Genomic DNA, 9707 nt, shown 5'->3' with positions numbered 1-9707 from the left:
TGACAGGGGACCGAGTACATGGAGAATGTACTGACATGTTCCTGTGTGCGGGGGCCATAATTATGTTTAATGACAGGGGACCGAGTACATGGAGAATGTACTGACATGGTCCTGTGTGCGGGGGCCATAATTATGTTTAATGACAGTGGACCGTGTACATGGAGAATGTACTGACATGTTCCTGTGTGCGGGGGCCATAATTATGTTTAATGACAGGGGACCGAGTACATGGAGAATGTACTGACATGTTCCTGTGTGCGGGGGCCATAATTATGTTTAATGACAGTGGACCGTGTACATGGAGAATGTACTGACATGTTCCTGTGTGCGGGGGCCATAATTATGTTTAATGACAGGGGACTGAGTACATGGAGAATGTACTGACATGTTCCTGTGTGCGGGGGCCATAATTATGTTTAATGACAGGGGACCGTGTACATGGAGAATGTACTGACATGTTCCTGTGTGCGGGGGCCATAATTATGTTTAATGACAGGGGACTGAGTACATGGAGAATGTACTGACATGTTCCTGTGTGCGGGGGCCATAATTATGTTTAATGACAGGGGACCGTGTACATGGAGAATGTACTGACATGGTCCTCTGTGCGGGGGCCATAATTATGTTTAATGACAGGGGACCGAGTACATGGAGAATGTACTGACATGTTCCTGTGTGCGGGGGCCATAATTATGTTTAATGACAGGGGACCGAGTACATGGAGAATGTACTGACATGTTCCTGTGTGCGGGGGCCATAATTATGTTTAATGACAGGGGACCGAGTACATGGAGAATGTACTGACATGGTCCTGTGTGCGGGGGCCATAATTATGTTTAATGACAGGGGACTGAGTACATGGAGAATGTACTGACATGTTCCTGTGTGGGGGGGCCATAATTATGTTTAATGACAGGGGACTGTGTACATGGAGAATGTACTGACATGGTCCTGTGTGCGGGGGCCATAATTATGTTTAATGACAGGCGACCGTGTACATGGAGAATGTACTGACATGTTCCTGTGTGCGGGGGCCATAATTATGTTTAATGACAGGGGACTGAGTACATGGAGAATGTACTGACATGTTCCTGTGTGCGGGGGCCATAATTATGTTTAATGACAGGGGACTGAGTACATGGAGAATGTACTGACATGTTCCTGTGTGCGGGGGCCATAATTATGTTTAATGACAGGGGACCGTGTACATGGAGAATGTACTGACATGTTCCTGTGTGCGGGGGCCATAATTATGTTTAATGACAGGGGACTGAGTACATGGAGAATGTACTGACATGTTCCTGTGTGCGGGGGCCATAATTATGTTTAATGACAGGGGACCGAGTACATGGAGAATGTACTGACATGTTCCTGTGTGCGGGGGCCATAATTATGTTTAATGACAGGGGACCGAGTACATGGAGAATGTACTGACATGGTCCTGTGTGCGGGGGCCATAATTATGTTTAATGACAGGGGACCGAGTACATGGAGAATGTACTGACATGGTCCTGTGTGCGGGGGCCATAATTATGTTTAATGACAGGGGACCGAGTACATGGAGAATGTACTGACATGGTCCTGTGTGCGGGGGCCATAATTATGTTTAATGACAGGGGACCGAGTACATGGAGAATGTACTGACATGGTCCTGTGTGCGGGGGCCATAATTATGTTTAATGACAGGGGACCGTGTACATGGAGAATGTACTGACATGTTCCTGTGTGGGGGGGCCATAATTATGTTTAATGACAGGGGACCGAGTACATGGAGAATGTACTGACATGGTCCTGTGTGCGGGGGCCATAATTATGTTTAATGACAGGGGACTGAGTACATGGAGAATGTACTGACATGGTCCTGTGTGCGGGGGCCATAATTATGCCCCTTCCTGTACCTCATCATTCTCCACACTTAAAGGGAAGGAGGGTTATAGATTCACCAACCAGAGGAGCAGATGCATCTTGGAGTCCAACATGTTCCAGTCCGATATCTTGGTGTCCCTCAACCAAGCCCAACTGTCCTTTTATTCTAAGGAAAAGATAATACAGTTAAAAAAAGTCAGCCATCTTACTGATGTCCAATTTCACATTAAAATGTAGGTAATTCATCATCTACAAGCTGCTGCAGGATTTCACTGAAGGGTCTCGTTCCCATACAAGAGTCTAATAAAGAAGCTGAACTGTGATGAACCTACTGAACATTTTAATATTATCACATGGTTACACATATCTGTAACATTTCTGATTTGCTAAGAAACACCGTAACATAAACTCTGCTTGTTTGGGAAAAGGAATGAAACACCTGCAATATCAGATATAATGTGGTAACTACAATTAAAGATAAGAGCTTATATGTCAACCTGTAAGTCTGCAGAAAATGTAGCATTAATATGGAGACGATGCAGTGGAGATCATGGACACAACCCTCAGACAGACACTGTAGTCACTGCACACTGTGGATGTTCCTCCTAAATTGCTGTGATATCTTGGATCTGTATCTCCTGTAGTGATGCTGCTTGTGTAATAGTGATGCTGGGTGAGACAGACGTGCGTCTGGACCGTGCATCCGATTGACACCAAACCAGTCTCAGTGGTTTGTGCCCTTTCAGAATGTTCATGCTGTTGTTATTTCTGAGTTATACCTCCTGGTTGATGCCACCACATGATCGCCGTATAGCGCCCACGCTCACGTCCCTCATGGAGACAGAAGGAGGAACATTTGATGCCTTTGTGACAAAGCTGTAGACTCAGTCAGGCCTGAGCCAGATACCGCATTTTAGGATTGTGCTGAATAAATACAGATTCTCAGCAAATGTCACCCATTCGCATTTTAATTATGTTGTATTTTGTTATTACTGTCATCATCTTATTGTGGCTGGTAAGAATTTTTTGGAATTTTAGAATTTAGTAATTAATTGTCATTGTTGACACATCACAGCACAGAGTGTACAACAACAAAATGTGTCCCCTGCATTTAACCCGTATGTGACATAGCAGGGGGCAGCTAATTCAGCGCCCGGGGAGCAGTGCTTGGGGGCGGTACCTTGCTCAGGGTACCTCAGTAGTGCCTTGCTGGTCGGGATTCAAACCTGCAATCTTACAATTACAAGTCCGCATCCCTAACCATTAAGCCACTGCTGCTCACTGCAACAGGCTGAACATGAACATGAACACTGAACATGGTCGAGCTCACTTGTCAGTGGAGACGTGCCGTGGTCTTTATGGAAAGTTCTAATTTCCAAATGTTCAATTCAATTAATTTCAATTCAATTTATTTTTATATAGCGCCTTTCACAACAAAGTTCCCAAAGCACTTTACAGGGTTGTGTTGTGATACATAAAGCATAAGTAGATGGAGATACTGAACGTGGAAAAGGAAGGAAAGAAATTGAATAAAGAAAGATGAAAGCCAGAAGACAATGGAGGAGAGGAACCAAACACTCCCAAGTAGGGAGAAAAAAAACCTCTGGGGGTCCAAGGTCATCCTGCCCAGGGTGACCCCTGCCTTGTGCCCTGTGATAGACTGGCATCCTGCCCAGGGTGTCCCCTGTCTAGTGCCCTGTGACAGACTGGCATCATGCCCAGGGTGTCCCCTGCCTTGTGCCCTGTGATAGACTGACATCCTGCCCAGGGTGTCCCCTGCCCTGTGACAGACTGGCATCCTGCCCAGGGTGTCCCCTGCCTTGTGATGGACTGGCATCCTGCCCAGGGTGTCCCCTGCCTTGTGCCCTGTGATGGACTGGCATCCTGCCCAGGGTGTCCCCTGCCTTGTGCCCTGTGATGGACTGGCATCCTGCCCAGGGTGTCCCCTGCCTTGTGCCCTGTGATAGACTGGCATCCTGCCCAGGGTGTCCCCTGCCTTGTGCCCTGTGATAGACTGGCACCCTGCCCAGGGTGTCCCCTGCCCTGTGATAGACTGGCATCCTGCCCAGGGTGTCCCCTGTCCAGTGCCCTGTGATAGACTGACATCCTGCCCAGGGTGTCCCCTGCCTTGTGCCCTGCGATAGACTGACATCCTGCCCAGGGTGTCCCCTGCCTTGTGCCCTGTGATAGACTGGCATCTTGCCCAGGGTGTCCCCTGCCATGTGCCCTGTGATAGACTGGCATCTTGCCCAGGGTGTCCCCTGCCATGTGCCCTGTGATAGACTGGCATCTTGCCCAGGGTGTCCCCTGCCTTGTACCCTGTGATAGACTGGCATCCTGCCCAGGGTGTCCCCTGCCATGTGCCCTGTGATAGACTGGCATCCTGCCCAGGGTGTCCCCTGCCATGTGCCCTGTGATGGACTGGTATCCTGCCCATGGTGTCCCCTGCCCTGTGCCCTGTGATAGACTGGTATCCCATGGTGTCCCCTGCCCTGTGCCGTTTATTTCCTGTGACGAGTGCCAGGGTGACCATGATGGATGGTTGAATGGATTTGTTTACAGTTATTACAGTTTCATATGGATAAATCACTTGTCTACGTAGGAAAATGTCTACTCACTTCTTCTTTTTGGACAAACCTGTAATTAAAAAAGAAAAAACAATGAACTATATTGGAGGGTGAAATACTAAGAAATCAATATTGAGTTTCTTGTAGCTGCCAGGTTATAAGTACAGTGGTACCTCAGTTCTCGAACTGATTAGAACTTGAATTTCTTAAAAGTCGAACCAACTAGTTCGAAAAAAAATAACCTAGAACTCGATCTGAATCTCAGAAGTCAAACCGTGAACGCCGACCTAAGATAACTTGTACATACGGGGAAATGAGTCACGCGGCACGTCTCTCAGCGGAAACAAAGGGTAACGCTTCAGTTTCAGCCTCGCATTCTCTGTGACAGCATTGTGCATGTTTACATTAGCTGAATACATATATTTAGACAGTAAAAATACATTTAGACAATGATAGACAGTAACAGCAATTATTATTATTATATAATGTAATACATTTTCAAATAAAGATTTCTTATTAATTATTTTAATATTAATAATAAACCATTAATACATTTAATTATAATAATATTGTCGTGCTGAGCGGAGACGGAACGGAGACAAAGGCGCAGACGTCAGGGTATCGGGGAATACGGGGTTTAATTACAGGTAAGGCAGGCAAAATGCAGACGGACAATACAATGACCGGACTGGGGAAACAAACTGAAACGCGGACTAAATACAGAGGACTAATGACAACAGCCAGAATCAGCTGATCACACGGGGATCCCACACGGAGTTAACGAGGGGGCGTGGCACACGGAAGGAGCGGACAGTCGAGGCAGGACACATTGTTTTTTTTAACTTTACACATTGTTTGGATACATTTATTTTCATACTTTACAAATTACTGTTTTGATAAATGTGCTTAGATGTGTTTAGTACAGTATATGCTCTTCTTGTTTTATCCGGTTCATTTTGTGTTTAAATGCTAAAAAAAAACATATTTAGGTGTAATTTTTTGGTGTTTCATTGGTTCATTGGTTCTACATTATTTCTTATGGGGAAAATTTGATCAGAACCTGAACTTTTTAGGATTTTATCCAGAGTTCTGAACGGATTAAGTTCGAGTTCTGAGGTACCACTGTAATGAGTAATGATACTGAGTAATAAGAACTAATGCTTACTTGCATATTTATAAGTGAAAGGTTCCTATTACAGAGACATATGTGCTGTATCACTGAGGATGTGTTTATACATCTCCCTTTGTAGTATACAGGGCTCCCCATTATAGCCTCACTGCCCCCTACTGGCTGGAAGACCATTACAGTCCTGCACCACTGACACAGCATCATAAAGGAAAACCAAAACAGCTCCAAGGAATGAATTAGCTGTGAATTAGTAACACTTTGGTAACAGATGATATAATACTCATCTGGGTTAATGCAGGACACGCAGGTCTGATTAAATGTTACTATATATACAATACTGTTAGGGACAGTTAATCAGAGTAACTACTGAGTGATTACTCAGTTTTCTGTTGATTAGTGTCCTTGCTTTTGTACTGGTTTGCTGCCTTTCACGCTTCTCTCTCTGTGACTGAGACATGGGGAGATGGAAACAATGACTGGAAAGCTGTCTATAGGCTGGAAAAGTCCCAGTACACATATTCAACCTGAATCATAAGCCTGTTATACTTACAGTATGCAGACGTCTGTATAACTAACCAGCCAAAGAGGAGGACAGACCCAGAAGTCAGGACAATCAGCCGCAGGTCCAGAGGCTGTTTTCCTGTGTCTGAAATGACGTGACGACAAAAATCACTGAGGACTGAGGTCAGTAAATGAGCAGAATGTGACCAATATCAAATCACAGGGATACATACATTCTCTAAAGGGTTTGTATGATTAAGCTGCAAATGTAAAACTGCAGGAGAAACATCTCAAAGTTCTAGTGTATTTACCTGCTTTGAGTTTTAATACTACAGCCAGGGCCACAGAATTCAGGAGCGGGAGACCAAAAGCCACCGAGAAATATAGATATTTACAGGGTTTGGCTGAAAGGCAGAGAGGAAAGCATGAGGCACACAGCTCAGTGTTTACATTCACACAGCCATACATCTATCTGTGGGCTTCTTCAATAATGAAAACATTTTAATGCTCTTTACAAAATAAAAGAAAATCATTTTGATTGGTGGCTGATATAAAGAAAATGCATCTCATTTCACAAGCACATTCATGAAACACAAATTGATTTAAAAGTTTAAACAGAAATAAATCAAACTATTTTAATATATCAAAGTGAAATAGTGATTTGTACCAAGTATTTTATCCCGATGCCAGACTCGAAAACATGATGTGAGCATCAGAATGTAGATGAAGACAAACTCGCACATCCTGACAGGCCGTCCTGTGGTCAAAATGAGCTGACGTCAGTTTTTAATAGAACAGAGGATATTATTGCACATTAACACAAACAAAATGCTAACCTCAAAAGTAACTGAACCTAATGATTTCATATGGAATACATTAGAAGTATAAAGTATAAAAGTATTTTTATATAGGCAGATGATATTTGCACCCTGGTGTCAGTATCCAGAAATGCTATTTACACCCGGGATGGATTAATTCACTGACATTGTACAGAGTACAACAAAATTTCGCAGCAGACCAAAAGGTGCATTCACACATAACATGCTAATTAAAAACAGAAGAAGCTGAAGTATTACTAGAGTACAATACAGAAAAATTGACCTATGAACTCTACTAGACATCAGACATCGGACAAGACATAACAAAATGAACCTAATAAACCATGTATGAGACATGAAATTAAATAAATAGTTGAGCTATTGCACTGATGTGCTCTCCTGTCCCCCGCTGAGTGCCGGTGTACCACGCGGTAATGCAGTATACCAGCACGCTCTCGATGACCCTCTAAAGGGCTCTCCTGTCGACCACAGAGCTGCCGGTGTACCACGCGGTAATGAAGTACACCAGCACGCTCTCGATGACCCTCTGACGGGCTCTCCTGTCCCCCGCTGAGCTGCCGGTGTACCACGCGGTAATGCAGTATACCAGCACGCTCTCTATGACCCTCTGAAGGGCTCTCCTGTCCCCCGCTGAGTGCCGGTGTACCACGCGGTAATGCAGTATACCAGCACGCTCTCGATGACCCTCTGAAGGGCTCTCCTGTCGACCACAGAGCTGCCGGTGTACCACGCGGTAATGCAGTATACCAGCACGCTCTCGATGACCCTCTGACAGGCTCTCCTGTCCCCCGCTGAGCTGTCGGTGTACCACGCGGTAATGCAGTACACCAGCACGCTCTCGATAACCCTCAGAAGGGCTCTCCTGTCTGCCGCTGTTTCCGGAAGTCTATTAAGAGTTCTTTTGTTTTGGAAGTGTTCAGGGTGAGGTTGTTCTGAGCACCACACTCAAAGTCTGTCTTGTCTCCCTTTCAGATGAATCCTACCACGGTTGTGTCATCTGCAAACTTAATGATGTTGTTGGTAATGAAGGTGCAGTCATGGGTGTAGATGGTATAGAGAAGAGGACTCAGCACGCAGCCCTGCGAGGTCCTGGTGCTGAATGTGAGTGTGGAGGAGGTTTAGGGGCCTAATCTAACCATCTGACAGCGGTTAGTCAGGAAGTCCCTGATCCAGTGGCAGGTGGGACAGCAGGCAGATGGTATCTGTGCCCAGGTAACAGTAGTTAACACTGGTATTCACAGGCGGGGTGGACAGCCAAAATGTCACAAAACGTTTGTCAAGAGAAAGAGGGAAGGAGTCCCCTAAAGATGCCATGGCTAATGCTACTGAATTCAGGCAGTTTCTTTATTGAACCCCCTGAACATCTATAATTATTCCCCATGTGATTCACATATGAGGTGGATTGTCCCTCATTGTGAGAAATGAATTTCAAGTCCTGTAGCCAGTGCTAATGATAGTTAGCAAGATTACCGTGTGCCTTCAGCTAGCTGACTATTGCTAGAAGAAGGTACATTATGTGATTAATGCACCATATCGTTCATATCTGTGTCCCACTTTGGCACCGTCAGCCATTGAAGTGACGTGGAACCATGGAAGCGACACCGTGTTTACGATTGTTGTGGAGCCGGGGGATGGGGAGGGGGGAGGCCGGGTGTAAACAGCCCAATAGATGCAGTGTGACTATTTTCACGAGTGTGCAATTCAATAAGGATTCTTATCAGAAACTGTATTAGTTGCATCACAAAGATTTTACAAACACCACTTACCAAAAACATTAAAGCTCAGTTAAAGACTGTTAAAGCTCTCTTACAGTCAGATGGACTAATCACAGTTAAAGCTCTCTTACAGCCTGATGGTCTCCTCACAGTTAAAGCTCTCTTACAGCCTGATGGTCTCCTCACAGTTAAAGCTCTCTTACAGCCTGATGGTCTCCTCACAGTTAAAGCTCTCTTACAGCCTGATGGTCTCCTCACAGTTAAAGCTCTCTTACAGCCTGATGGTTTCCTCACAGTTAAAGCTCTCTTACGGCCTGATGGTCTCCTCACAGTTAAAGCTCTCTTACAGCCTGATGGTTTCCTCACAGTTAAAGCTCTCTTACGGCCTGATGGTCTCCTCACAGTTAAAGCTCTCTTACAGCCTGATGGTCTCCTCACAGTTAAAGCTCTCTTACAGCCTGATGGTCTCCTCACAGTTAAAGCTCTCTTACAGCCTGATGGTTTCCTCACAGTTAAAGCTCTCTTACAGCCTGATGGTCTCCTCACAGTTAAAGCTCTCTTACAGCCTGATGGTCTCCTCACAGTTAAAGCTCTCTTACAGCCTGATGGTTTCCTCACAGTTAAAGCTCTCTTACGGTCTGATGGTCTCCTCACAGTTAAAGCTCTCTTACAGTCAGATGGTCTCCTCACAGTTAAAACTCTCTTACAGTCAGATGGTCTCCTCACAGTTAAAGCTCTCTTACGGTCAGATGGTCTCCTCACAGTTAAAGCTCTCTTACGGTCAGATGGTCTCCTCACAGTTAAAGCTCTCTTAAGTCTCATGGTCTCCTTACCTTTGTCACTTTCTAGAATCAGAGTTAAATACAGGAAACTTAATATTAGGTGAAGTATGAAGAAAATCCCCAAAAGGATTTTCTGAGCCAGATCTGAAAAGCATAAAAAATGAAAAACAAACAGATTAAATAGACATGACAAAGACTCATAACGTACAGTACATAACATACTTATAACTTACAGTACATTTTATTTTTTAAATCAGATGTATGTTGTTTCAACTGTCGTGCAGAGAGAAAAAATGAAGTGATATATT

The 9707-nt window shown here is 44.7% G+C and overlaps 1 long non-coding RNA gene across 1 annotated transcript; it reads right to left on the bottom strand.

Moving 5' to 3' along the window:
- Positions 1–1864: 1864 nt before the first annotated feature.
- LOC140588806 (uncharacterized) lies at positions 1865–9544 on the bottom strand. The gene is made up of 6 exons (XR_011990004.1): positions 9451–9544; positions 6731–6820; positions 6375–6467; positions 6113–6208; positions 4485–4503; positions 1865–2032 (listed from the first exon to the last, which is right to left on the bottom strand). It is a non-coding gene; the product is annotated as an uncharacterized lncRNA (long non-coding RNA).
- Between the last annotated feature and the right edge of the window lie 163 nt (positions 9545–9707).

The sequence above is a fragment of the Paramormyrops kingsleyae genome, chromosome 4, assembly GCF_048594095.1.
Source record: "Paramormyrops kingsleyae isolate MSU_618 chromosome 4, PKINGS_0.4, whole genome shotgun sequence".
Lineage (NCBI taxonomy): Eukaryota > Metazoa > Chordata > Actinopteri > Osteoglossiformes > Mormyridae > Paramormyrops > Paramormyrops kingsleyae.
The sequence above is the reverse complement of the archived record's forward strand: the minus strand, read 5'-3'. Positions and strand labels throughout refer to the sequence as shown.